Source organism: Ceratotherium simum, chromosome 6, assembly GCF_057802395.1.
Source record: "Ceratotherium simum simum isolate JZ-2026a chromosome 6, ASM5780239v1, whole genome shotgun sequence".
Lineage (NCBI taxonomy): Eukaryota > Metazoa > Chordata > Mammalia > Perissodactyla > Rhinocerotidae > Ceratotherium > Ceratotherium simum.
This window is the reverse complement of record NC_141905.1, coordinates 15929286-15943038: the sequence shown is the minus strand read 5'-3', so window position 1 is coordinate 15943038 and position 13753 is coordinate 15929286. Positions and strand designations below refer to the sequence as shown.

The 13753-nt window shown below is 45.1% G+C and overlaps 1 long non-coding RNA gene across 2 annotated transcripts in view; it reads left to right on the top strand.

Annotated features, from left to right (window-relative positions):
* Positions 1-428: 428 nt before the first annotated feature.
* The window catches only part of LOC147916773 (uncharacterized), a 30477-nt gene continuing 17152 nt past the window's right edge, over positions 429-13753 (top strand). Inside the window, exons 1-7 of one of the 2 annotated variants that reach the window (XR_015552440.1) lie at positions 429-476; positions 8678-8825; positions 9207-9317; positions 9978-10192; positions 10972-11191; positions 11548-11591; positions 12934-13004. This is a non-coding gene — a long non-coding RNA (uncharacterized LOC147916773). Of the gene's footprint in view, positions 477-8677; positions 8826-9206; positions 9318-9977; positions 10193-10971; positions 11592-12933; positions 13005-13753 lie in introns of both variants that reach the window. The other variant, XR_015552439.1, reaches the window with a different exon arrangement.

Here is a 13753-nt window from a genome sequence, read left to right as displayed (position 1 = left end):
TGGAAGAACATTTATTTTGGGTGGGAATATGTAAGCTTCCATTGCATTAGCTCCATCCATCCATCTGTCTATCCATCTGATATTTAAGAGGCATCTGCTATGCACCCTGCATGAAAAACTCACAGGCCAGTCTGGGAAGTGGACAAGGAAATAGATCATTTCAGTGCAACATAAGAAGTGTCTTGGCAGAAGTGGGGCTGAAGGAATATCAGAGTGAAGGTCTCACCTGCTTTGTAGCCTCCCGGGACCCCCAAGGCAGCACCAGACACAGTCCTTGTGTCTGCTGAGCCTTTTGTAGGGGTGCCCAGGAGCTTTCCATCACCAGAGGGTGAAGGGCAGGTGGCCCTCCCCATTCCCCACTCTCACTGTCAGAGCCACAGCTTCCTCTTTGTCACTTTTACATGCTATCTTCCTCCCCAAACAGGAACTGCTGCAATGCCCACAGCAGCCACGGGCGAAGCAGCTCTGGTGATGGGGTAAGTGGCCTATGCACCCCCGAGGGACAAGCTACAGCCTAGTCCTGAGAGCAACAGCTTCCGCTATGCTCACGGTCAGCCTAGCAGAGGAATTTGGGGTGTGATAGGTACAGGTTTGTTCCCTCAGGTGTGTGGGTGTGTGCATCTTCCTCCCCCACCCTCACCCCTGCAAGGTGCGGCCTGACCAGTGGCCCTCAGAAGGATGGAATCACTCCACGCTCACTGCAGTCGTGAAGGGGAACCAAGGAACTTCCCATTTTCTAGGTTCTGTAATCGGCAATATGGGGAAAATGTTTACTCATCACTCTCAACTAGAAATCCTTTAAATTGTAAAGGGAATGCATGCTTCTAGTAAAACATTCTAATGACAATAGAGGAGAGGACAGATGAAAAGTTAAAATCCTTCTCAGTACCCCATCACCACCCTCCTTCTCCCCAGAGAGAACGACCGTTAAGAATGTCTTGTGTCTCCTTCCAGACCTTCCCTAATACATGTCTTCGGTTGTGCAAAAATAGGTTGTAGAATACACAGTGTTCTGTGACTTCCTTATTCACTTATTTCTACATTTTGGACATATTTACATGTTACAATAGATAACCTGATCTCCCTTTTGTTTTTATCAATCTCTCTCTCTTCTTTAAGGCAACTGATTACGCCAATGAAATGCTTTCAACTAGAACTGGGTAGTGGGGTGGTGGTGGCTGTCAGCCACCTTAACAGTGAGAGGAGGCAACAGAGTGAAGTGGAAACAACACAAGACAGATCGAGCCCAGAATTCCAGCTCGCTGTGTCATCTTAACAGGTTTCTTAACCTCTCTGGGCTCAGATGCCACATCAGGAAAATGCAGATTCTACATGATTTAGGAGAAAGGCCAGAGTGTAATAGTTGCTCAAGAATTTGGCTCTTCTTAAATAAGTGGAGACATTCCATGTTGGTGGATTGGAAGCCTCAATGTTATTAAGATGGCAATTCTCCCCAAATTGATGGATAGATGCATATCAATCCCTATCAAAATCCCATCAGGTTTTTTTTTTCCCCAGGAAATTTTTCAGTGGTTCTCACCTTGCGGCACATTGGAATCACTTGTGGGGAACATTGATGCTGATCCCACCTCAGGGGCTCTGATTTAAAATAAGGCTGACACTGCCTAACTCACAAGGGAGGTTCTGAGTTCCGGGTGAGCTGAAGGAGGTGCAGGTTCCTAGTTTGGGGCCCTGCACATTTGCAGCTAATGTTGGTTTCCTTTCTGAAACCCACGTGTTCTTTTATTCCCAGGAACCTGCATATTGGTAAGAATCGAGGGAGAGCATATCACACGTGTGTTAGTGAACAGATCACATGTGGATTAGTTTCCTAGGGCTGCCTAACAAAGGACCACTGACTGAGTGGCCTAAACCACAGACATGGATGGTCTCCCCATGCTGGAGGCCAGAAGTCCAAGATCAGGGTGTCGGTGCGGTTGGGGCCTTCTGAGGGTTGTGAGGAGGAATCTGTTCCTAGCTTCTGGTGGGTTGGTGGCAATTCTTGGCATTCTTAGACTTGTAGATACATCACCTCAATCTCTGCCTCCTTTTCACATGGCATTCTCCATGTATATGTCTGTCTCTTTGTCCAAATTTCTCTTTTTTATAAAGACACCAGATCATATTGGATCAAGGCCCACCATAATGACCTTACCTGAGCTTAATTTCCTGTGTATGGACCCTATCTCCAAATAAGGTCACATTCAGATGTACTTGGGGTTAGGATTTCAATATATCTTTTTGAGGGGACAAGTCAACCCATAACAGATGGTAAAGGAGTTAAAATGGTGCCTTACATTTAAAATGAATATACTACTGAGCATATTGCAAAATTTGTGCGGATTTTTAAAGATAAATCACAAAGTATCCCAGGAAGATGTAGCTTTTGGTAAGCAGCCCCTACCACAGGCACCTGCTACCCTCCTCGCCACCTCTCCCAGGGGGTGCAACTCAGCCCTTTAGTCTTGAAGAGCATTTTGATGGCAAAGCTGGATGAGGAAACTGAGGCTAGAAGAAGGGGCCAGGTGGTAGCTACCCTGCGGTGGGCCCTCAAAAGGTATTTGTTCTCCTTCATTTTGCTTGACCAAAGCAATGGACAGAACATAGCCCTAGGTCTCTAAGAGCTGATCGCACTTAGAATCTTCATTAAATCCCTCCCTATTCCCTCCACAGCCCATCAAATATGAAGAAAAGAGGATACATTGATACAGGCCACATCTAAGGCCTATAACCCTTCCATCTGTTTGACCTTTGGCTCTTTGCCTTATTTGGAAAAGCCAAGTCGTGGTTATCGGATGCCACCAAGTGTGTCTGGTGCCGTGTCCCCAAAGGCTCATCTGCAGTAGTCCTTTGAGCCCCTCAGTGACAGCTTCGCGGAGGGCCAGAGGGCCAGAGGGCCAGTGTGGCGTCCCCATGGGCTCCACTGCTCTTGTTAGTAACCACACTGGGAAAAGCCCTGAAGATTCAGATGTAACTTTATTGCTAACAAACTGTTTCTCCCCAAAATTCTTGTCCACTGTTGAAAGTGACTCTACAGTGATGTTGTTCATTTTGGGAAAATTCACCCTTCTGACCTGTGCACTTTCAGTGTGTATGTTATTCCTCACGAGGGTGTTTACTTAAAAAACAACTTTATAAAAGACAGACTGTGATTACCACTGAAGACCAGAGGATGGTCATTATTTTAGAGGACTGGGGTTAGTGGTGACTTTTTTTTCTTGTGTCTATTTTCCAAATGTTCTATAACATCATGAAATAACTTTTATTTAAAAATTGAAATGCTTTATCCTAGATGGAAATATCTATTTTTACCAACATCCACAGCTTGTTATAGATGTGGCATGTTTTTGAAAATCAGAGGGAAGATTTACTTTAGGAGATTATCTAACGATGTATAAATCCTTCTATTCCAATTGGCTAATGATGTGATTTCATATTCCAAGATTTTTTATGACTTAGGAATCTAAAGTATTTTATTTTACCTTCTATGAATCTTTGCTTTTGTAGCATGTAGATTTCAGCCGATGTCTATGGAAAAAGGACTTAGAACTCTGGGTCTATTTCTAGTCTTTAGAAAGGCTCTGGGGTCGTCGATGTTAATGGAGATGATAATACATTTCAGAACCTGCCTGTTACTTCTGTTTTATGGTTTTGTGTTTGTGGGGATCTCTGAGGCAGGAGCCAGATTATACACCTGGGCTTGGGCACCAAGAAAGGAAGGTGGGAACCCCAGAAAGCCAGGAGAAGCTACTGGCTCCATGCTGAGAGTGTCTCAGAGCTGTGCCCTCAGAGGGCTAGAGAGGACACCATGAGAGTCGTGACTGGGTACCAGCCACTCTGGGAGGGAATGAGAGGCCAGTCCTGCCTTGTCACCCTCCTGCAGCATCGGCAGGGATATCATTCACAAGTAATGTTCACTCGAGGCCTCAGGGATGGTGTTCTAGAAGCCCCTCTCTTTCTTGTTCCCAAGTTCTCCCTTAAAGAGTGGACCATTGTTAACAGCCTGACTTGAGATTCCTTAGACAGCATCTCCAGACCTTTGCACATCCTCTTCCCCTTGTCTAGAATGCCCTCTCTTCTTTCATCTGCTTGGCCCACTCCTCTTTCCCTTCGAGACCCAACTCAGACCTTCCCGATCCCTGTTTACCTCTGCATCCTGCTTCTAGCCCAACATCTGACACAAAGTAGGTGCTCAACTACCGCAGAGGACATGGTGTGGTTTCAGGAGAGAGGTGTGGTTGACAGAAACAGTATGGCCTTTAGCCCTGGAGAAAGGTAGTTTGAGTCCCAGACCTGAAATTTACTAACTGTGAGACCTTAAACAAGCAACTGCACCTCCCTGGGCCTCAGTGTAATTACCCAGGAACCAGACAGCAGTATTTACCCTGCTTTCCCCACAGGCTTAACGAAGGTGAAAGCATCTTGTGAATTTTTAAGTGCTTTACAAATGTAAGAAATAACAACATTTTACTGCATTCTTGCTATATGCCAGGCACTTTCATTTGTTATCTTCTGTAGCCCTACAATGACTGTGAGACGGATATTAACACTCTAATTCTGCAAAGAAGAAAAGGGAGATTCCGAGAGGTGAAGGGCACACGTGGCAGACCAGGACTCACACACGGGTCCCTCTCCCTCCTATAGCACACGCGGGCTGGGGGGTACTGCAGAAGGAGCACATCTTGAGACAAGAACCCCAAATAGCTCCTCTCCAGTTGGCTGGAGCTGAAGGGCTGCTCACTTACGAAGCAATGCTCACTCATATATTACTCAAGCCGTAACCCCACTGAAACTCTAAATACACCAAATGTTGCTATTTATCTCAAACTTCACAAATAGTTTCTTTTTTTCTCTCGTAAAGGATTCTATTGTATCTCAATACCACATAGATGTGTCCTGCTCAAATTAGGTTATTTCCCAATAGGACCAAGTGAAGCAGGGTACAAGGCAGTTTCAAATCTGATCACTTGCTAAGATGTGTTCCATGACTGAGTAGAGACCAGGTGACTGCTTTTCCTCTTCTTCTGTTTTTTCCTGTTAAGTGGATGGAACCAAAGTTGTTTCTCAAGAGAGAGGAGGCCATATGTTGCTTATAAGTCATAGAGAAGGTCCACTCTGTGTGTCAGCCAGCCACGGCAGGATCAGGCTAAAAGTTCTGCGGCTGTGGCGAGCTGCCCAGAGAGAGATCCTGCTTGCTTTGTTTATTCACATTTCCCAAATAAGAAAACTGAGTAAGGGCCAGGGAGGTGTGTGGTTTCTGGGCTTTCAATATCAATTGTCTCCTGCAAATGCCAGTTAGCCATGGCTGTGTAACAAATGATCCCCAAACATGGGGCTGAAAACAACAGCAATCATTTGATTGTTGTCTCTCCTGGTCCTGGGCATTGACTAGGATCAACTCAGTTGTGCTCATGGGGTTGCAGTCAGACAGTGGCTTGGGCTGGAGTCACTGGGAGGTCCTCTAACCTGCATGTCTGGTAGTTGATGTCTGCCGCAGGCTGGGACCTCAGTGGGGGCTCCCCATGCAGCCTCCCCATGTAGCCTGAGCTTCCTCACATCATGGAGGCTGGGTTCCTAGAGAGAGAATCCCAGAAGGACCAGGTGGAAGCTGTTTCACCTTGCACGGTCCTGCCTTAGAAATCACATGGTAGCACAGGTCCCCCCTAGATTCAAAGGGAGGGAACAGAGGCCCTACTTCTTGATGGGAGGAATGTCAACATCACATCCACACAACATTGTAAAATTATGATGGGATGCGAGATGGGGTGGAGGCCATCGTGGAAAATACTATCTGCCACAGGGTGGAGCCTGGACACGCTTGGCCTCCTGACTTCTAGGCCAGGGCTTTCATTCTAGTTCACGCTTTTTGGAGAGGCACACGGTACAGCAGAAGAAGCAGGAATTGACTACGTATAGATTAAAACCTTCTATATGATAAAGAAACCCAAAAAACAAAAATCAAAAATCCCTGGGATATAGTATTTGCAATATATATGACAAAAGGCTAATTAACTTTAAAATGTATAGGGCCCTTATAAATCAGTAAGATTGTCCCAATTAAAGAATAAAAGAAGTAAAGACCTGAAGAGTAAATTGACAAAAGCTATTAAAATGACAAGTATACATTTCAAAAGTGTAACTAAACTAAAAGGCTGTAAGTTTTAATAAACAAACACCCCCCCCCATGTTTATCTATCTGACTGGTAAAGATGAAAATAAATGAACTATTCAAAGGCAAAAATACAAGGAATGGGCACTCTCCAACTCTCCTGCTGGCAGGAATATAAATTGGTACAAATTTTCCAGAGGGCAAACGGGCGGTATCCACCAAAAATCTTAAAATTTTGGATAATAGTGAGTTGAAATTTATCCCAGAGAGATGAATAAGGACATTTTGATATAACTACAAGGGTGTTTATTAACTGTTATTTACCACAGCCAAAAAGAAAAAGAAACATCCTAAATGTTCATCAGGAAGAGTTGGTGAGAATTGATAGGACATTCATATACTAGAATATAATACTATGCAGTCATTAAAAGTCATGTTCATATGCATGTTTATTTCAGTGGAAAACAAAAATATCAAAAAGTATATTTAGCAGGATCCCGTGTTTTGTTACATATATTTTACAAAATATATATAACACGATTTTGTATGTGTGTGTATGTGTGTGTGTATTTACAACATTTCTGGGATAAGACATCAATGCTTTAATGAGACGACTGCTAAATAATGAGATTTCTAGTGATTTCATTTTCTTGTACCTTATTTTTATTTTCCAGTTTTCTAAATGTAAATATGTTAACTACAAAGAAGTAATAAAGTAAGATAAAGTAAAAATAAATTTCTATTTTAAATATTTTGTGGAAAGGGAGGTGGGAAGGAAGTGTTGAGCGTGGCCTATAGAGCAGACCAGGTCTGGAGTTGGACTCTGCTCTGACACTAACAGCGTAACATTCACCAAGTTCCTTCACTTTGGGCCTCAGTCTCCTGATTTGCACAATGGGCACAATAAATGCTACTTCACAAGGTTATTGTGAGGAAAGACTCCCACTTCCTATTTATGTTTAGCAGATGAAAGCTTCTCTCTCTGGGATCCCTGCTGAGCCCTCTCTCTTCCCTGATCTCTTAAAGTCCTTAATATGGGAACCAATCCTTTAGCATCACCTGGCATTAATATCTACTGAGCAACTAGACACACACTTGCTGAGTGAGGACCATGTCTTATTTGCAAAGGGCCTGCATTTTCTGGAATTAGCCTGGTGTTCTGTGTCATTCTCCACTTACACTCAGAACCTGGTCCCTGAAGAGATGAGAACAAACTTGGGTGTACACAGCGGTACGCTTAGGAGTACTTCTGTGTATTCCTCACAACGCTGAACACATTGCTGTGGCCAGAGTGCCGTAGATGGCTATAAATGTTTACTGAGTAAGACATGACTTCGGAGGAAAAGCGCTGGGCTATTTGGGGGAAATCTGCATTAAAACGAAGAGGCTAGAACACTTTTGGGAAACTGTAATATTTGGACTTCCTTTGGTAGCAGGCTACGCAACTGACCAATATTAAGAAAGTTCTTGAGCAGGATGATGGGAAAGCCTGAACTCAGCTTCTTTTGGGGAAGTTATCTGGGCTGCCAGGCCTGGGAGCCTCAACCTTCACCCTCACCCCAAACCAAGCAGGCATTGAGAGGCTTTTCCTGCCCTCTAGTGGTCTCCTCTGGAGCTGCCTCTGAGAAGAACAGCCACAGAGGAAAACCTTGAACCACCCTGGCTGGGTAGATTTCAGGCTGTCATCTGAGCTCATCTATCCCCACCGATGCTTCAAGCAACCAGGAAGCCAATCTTAGAGCCTGTTTTTCAAGTCTTTTTGGCCCTTTCATTTCTTAATTTTGCGTTGTTTTAACAAGGTCCCCTGGGAGGGGTCCTTCTCCGTAGTAAGGGACTCCAATCCTCTGGACTGCAGCTTTAGGCGGTGTCCCGCACCCCGACTCGAGAGGAAAGGGGGGCGGCCAGGGCTTTACTTCAGAGCCACAGCCGAGCAGTGACAGTTCTGCCAGGGAGGGCCCCTGGCCCTGTCTGCTCTCCTTCCACGTTTTCAAATGTGCTTGCCGGAGTACCCGCTAAAGGAATTTTGCAAAACCGTGTTTCCTCTTACACATTTTATTGTTTTTGAAACATTTTTCGTCCTAGGTTTGCTTAGTTACAAAGAGATGTAACTTCAAGTGTATCGTCCATCTTGACATTTAAAAAATAAGAGTGTTACATCACTCTTACAAATGTATCCAGCGGAGCCCAAAAACAACAGTGATTTCGTATCTACCAACAGCTATTTAAGAGATACGAGCAATAACGTCTTTTCTCTCTTTGTCCTTGTATTCCCATTCCCCATAGAATGTTATCGTAACCTGATATGTCTTTGTCCTTGAAAGTCTTTTATTGACCACCCTGGACTGAATAACCCAGACTTGAGGGAAAGGAATGGATCCTGGCATGAGGCACCCTGTGGGGGAAGGGCAGAGGAGCCTGTCAGGTGGTGTAGACCGCAGGGCGGGGTGCAGACAGACGGGGCTGCAGGCAGGAAGGTTTGAGGACAGAGGAGCAAGGATGGGGGATGTGCAGTGAAATGAAGTGAGGGGATCAGGGAGGTGAGGTCTGCCCGTGCTCTGCCCTCTTCAGAAGCCCTTGAGGAGGAAGACAGCAGCGGAGGGCCAGGGGGCTGCCACGTGCATATGGACATCAGCACCAAGGACACCGGAGGCCCCCGTGGAGCAGCAAGGAACACGGATGTACAGGATCAGCAGCTGGAGGACAACTTGGCACAGACGTAAGCCGCCCTCCCTGCCCCGGGCTGGAAATGCCAAAGACAGGGACAGTATTGGCTCTTGCAGCAGCCCCTTCCCAGCACTGGGCCCGGCACCCAGAGAACTCAGCTCCCGAGAGAATGTGCGTGAACAGCCCTCCTCTACTTCTCTCACAACTGAGATGAAAACAGACTCTACAGTCTCTACCGTCACCTCCTGCCCTTCAGTTCTTCAGGGGCCTCTGCCGCCTCCCTACACATTCCCTTTGGTTTATAACACTGAACTTACCCGGGCTGCACACAGCCCCTCTCATCCTTAGAAGGGGAAAGTGTGAGACTGTTCATTTCATGCCTCTTGTCGTGTCAGAAATTCTGCATGTTAACATTTATGTTTTTTTGATCTAGGAGACTCAATGCATCGTGGTTGTTTTTTAAACTAAATCCATGAGTGGATGAATGAAACAGTGGAAGCCCTCCAGGGATTAGTAATCAGACCCCAAAACCTTTATTCCTCAGGTAAGAAAATTTTGTTGCTGTAAGTATTGAAAAACGGCTTAAGTAGTAGAGAAGGAGATTCATTTGGCTTTAAGACTACTGATTGAAGCAAATATATTTGCATAGTGTGTCTGTCTTTTAAAGGACCCAACATCTCATTCTCTCTGAGAAGCCTTTTTAGATCAGTTATGCCCTTATTATTTCTTTATTGGACTGTGTGTGTGTGTGTGTGTGTGTGTGTGTGTGTGTGTTTGTGTGTATGTGAAATAGATCATTTGAGGCATCAACCTATGGGGTGTCCTTTCTCTCTACACCCCGATCCGGCGACTCTGCCTTTGAGACTACACCCCTGGGCCTCTACTTGCTCCCAGGAGGACTGTTGTTGGAATGGCAGTGAACAAGGGTGTGAGACAGAAAAGACTCGAAAGGCCATGCTTGCAGGCAGAGTGGGCGCCCACGCCTCACTGGTCTGGGAGAGCTCAGAGCAGAGGAGGAGGGCAGAGGGGAGAAAGGAAGAAGGCAGAGGCTGTGCGGAGTCAGCCTGCTCTTGAAGGTGGAGCAGAGCCTGCAAGCAGGGTGGAGGCTCCCACATCCCCGCATGGACCCCTGCAGGGGCAGCCCCTGAGAAAGGGCAGCAAGAGAGGAGGCAGCCCACTGACTGCCCCATCTCTCTCCGGGCAGGATGGACAGCTGAACCTTACCCCGGCTGCAGAAGGGATGGAGAAGGGCTGGAGGAGCCACTGCAGTCCAAGGAGGCCTGGAGGCGGGGATGAGGAGGCTACAGAGTGAGCTGTGAGGATAGACACCAAGGACTCCGAGACCCACGCAAGGAGAGTCCCTTGGAAACAGAGCCACGAGTGCAGGCACCACCCTTGGAGGGTCACTTGGAGTGGAAGGTCAGCCAAAGACGGGTCGAGCTGGGCTGGAGGTGTCCTAGGTGGCAGAGTTGCAAGCTCCAGGGAGTTTAGATTTGGGTCTGGGGGAGAACCCTAGGAAGGACAGGGCAATGACACTCCTGAATACAACTGAGCTTGAACCCAGAGGTGACTTAGAAATTACCGTATTGAACTAGAATTCCCCTGGAGTGAGCAGATTAAGTTGTCTGCCATTACAGGGCTCTGAGTTTACAAATCAAAATCAGCTATCAAAATAAATAGGACTTTTTTGGGTATAGTTTTTTGTACTTGTGTATAATTTAGACCTGATAATTATACTGTAACTAACATGTATCCTAATTGGATGCGAGTATATGTGAGATGTGATTATAAGATAACTTTTTAATTTTTTTTTAAAACTGAAGTACAGACAGTTTTAAACACACTCAAAAGTAGAGTTAGTAACTCCTATGTCGGTTAAGCGTCAGCAAAAAACAGATGTACTGCCATTGGGATAATTTGAGGGAGGTTTAAAGTTATGACTGGGGTGTGGGGAACTTCAGAGGAACAGAGCAGTCCTAGGGCGCAGTGCCAGGGGGCTGGTACCTCCCTGAGGTACAGAGAGACTAGAGGAGGGAGTGGCTCCTGGGACCCTGGCAGAGAGTGTGGGGTGGGGGACACCTGGAGAGGGGCTGGGTCCTTCCATCAAGGGATACACCCAGCTCTCGGCAACTTGGCAGGGAAGGAGTGGGGAGTAAACAGCTGGTCTCACTCTTCTCTCTCCCTCTATCCCCTCCTAGGAAGCCAGGGGGCAAGGAAGACACAGATGTCGTCCATGTGGATCTTGGAGTTCAGATCAGGATAGGGAGAGGAGATGGATAAATGGAAAGTATCCAGCATAATCCCATATACCAACATCCAGCTGCAACTAGTGTATTACGTTTCTATCGCTGCTGTGACAAATTACCACAAATTTAGTGGCTTAAGATAACACCCATTGGTTACCTCCCAGTTCTGTAGGTAAGTCCAGTGCAGTGTGGCTCGGCTGGGTCCTCTGCTCAGGTGTCACGGGGGCCAAAATCAAGGCGTCAGCAGCGCTGCATCCCTTTCTGGAGGCTCTGGGGTAGAATCCACTTCCAGGCCCATTCAGGCTGTGGTAGAATCCAGCTCCTTGCGGCTGGAGGGCTGAGATCCTCATTTGCTGGTTGACAGCCAGGAGTTGTTCTCAGCTTCTGGAGGTGACCTTGTTTCTGGGCTCATGACTGCCTTCCTCTGTCTTCCAAGACAGCGATGGCTGGTTGAGTCCTTCTTACCCTTCGTCCTCATCTCATCTGCTTTTTCTTTCCTTCTCTCTGCCTTTCCCCTTTGTTTTTAAGGGCCCATCTGGAAAGCCCAGGATAAAGAGTCTTCTTGTTTTAAGGTGAGCTAATTAATAATAATCTTAATTCCATTTGCAAAGTCCCTTTATAGAAGTACCTAGATTAGAATCTTGGAATCTTTAGAATTCAGCTGGCTACAACAATGAGCAGCATTGTTGCCAATCTTAGGTAACAAGTTTTTTTTTTTGTTAATTAGTGATTTTTTTTTTTAAAAGCTTTATTGTGAAGTAATTCACACGCCATACAATCCACCCATTTAAAGTGGACATTCAATGGTCTTGGTATATTACATTATTAATTTTTAAAAATTGTGGTAGAACAAATATAAAATTTGCCATTTTAACCATTTTTAAGTGTACAATTCAGTGGCATTAGGTAGATTCACAATGTTGTGCAACCATCACACCACTATTTATATTCCAAAACTTTTTCATTACCCTAAACAAAACCTTTGAAACCATTAAGCAATAACTCCCCATTCCCCCTGCCCCTAGCCCCTGGTAATCTCTAATCTACTTTCAATCTCTATGAATTTACCTATTCTAGGCACCTCATGTAAGTGGATCATATGATATTTGTTCATTTGTGTCTGGCTTATTTCACTTAGCTTAATGACTTCAAGGTTTATCCATGTTGTAGCATGTGTCAGAATGTCATTCTTTTTTATGGCTGAATAATATTCCATTGTATGTGTATACCACATTTTGCTTATCCTTTCATCTGTTAATGGACAATTTGGGTTTTTTTAACCTTTTGGCTATTGTGAACAATGCTGCAGTGAACATTGGTGTACAAGTATCTGTTTGAGCCCCTGCTTTCGATTCCTTTGGGTATCTACCTAGGAGTGGAAATGCTGGATCATATGGTAATTCTGTAACTGGACTGAGGAGTCCAATCGCCCAGGTTCTTGGTCAGTGTAAGAGAGGAATTCAGACACCGATACAACGGCAACAGCAAGCAAGCAAAGATCTATTAGAGGAGAGGTCAGATACACTCCAAGTGAGGAGCAGGCAGTGCCAGAGAACACATCTGCCCCATGTCTTGGGTTAGTTTTATTTTTATTTGGGCTGTTTAGAAGGGAATTAGCATTATCTAGTTATCCACCAATAATGGTCTTCCCTCCACCCACATATCGGGAGGGGGAGTTCTTGACATTCTAGGGGAATCTCCAGAAATGTCATGGCAGTCATCCCCGAGTAAGGGGGCTAATGCACATAAGAATTTGTATGTAAATTAAAGACAGGTCAATGTCCTCTAGAGGTGTAGAGCAGAAGGCTTTGTGTGTGCTGTTTGTGCACTCATTTTTATTGTCGTGGTCGATGGCTTCAGGCTGCCGTGGTGGCATCAGGCGGGTCTCAGTTCTCCTTTATTTGCATCTTGTAGGATGCCAGCAAGATGCTTCACTGATGCAGCAAGGTCTCCAGCCATGATCCCCCACTCATGTCTGGATGCCGGTAAGACGCTCCATTGATGCAGCAAGGTCTCCACCTATGATTCCTCGCTTATGTCTACCTAGCTACCTATCTCAATTCTAAATTTAACTTTTTGAAGGACCATGCAACTGACTTTCACGGTGGCTGCACCATTTTATGTTCCCACCAGCAATGCACAAGTGTTCCAATTCTCCACGTCCTCCTCAACACTTGTGATTTTCTGGGGTTTGTTTTTTGTTTTTTGTTTTGCTAGCCATCCTAATGGGTGTGAAGTGATATCAAACTATGGTCTCCATTTGCCTTTCCCTAATGATTAATGATCTTGAGCATCTTTTCATGTGCTTATTGGCCATTTGTATATTGTCTTTGAAGAAAGCAAAATCCTTTTTTCAAATCTTTTGCCCACTTTTGAATTGGGTTGTTTTTGTTATTGTTGAGTTGTCGTTCTTTATATATTCTGCATATTAACCCTTATCAGATATAGGATTTGCAAATATTTCCTCCCTTTCCATGGGTTGGTTATCTTTTTACTCTCTTGATAGTGTCCCTTGATGCACAAAAGTTTTTAATTTTGATGAAGACAAATTTGTCTATTTTTTTCCTTTGTTGCTGTGTGTTTAGTGTCATAGACAAGAAATCATTGCCAAATTCGTTGTCATGAAGATTTTTTTCCATTGCCCTCAACAATTAAAAGCAGCCATCAGCAATCAGAACCCACAACACTGATTTTTGGAGAACACGGTTCTTACTGCCCGGCCTAGCTCCAGCAA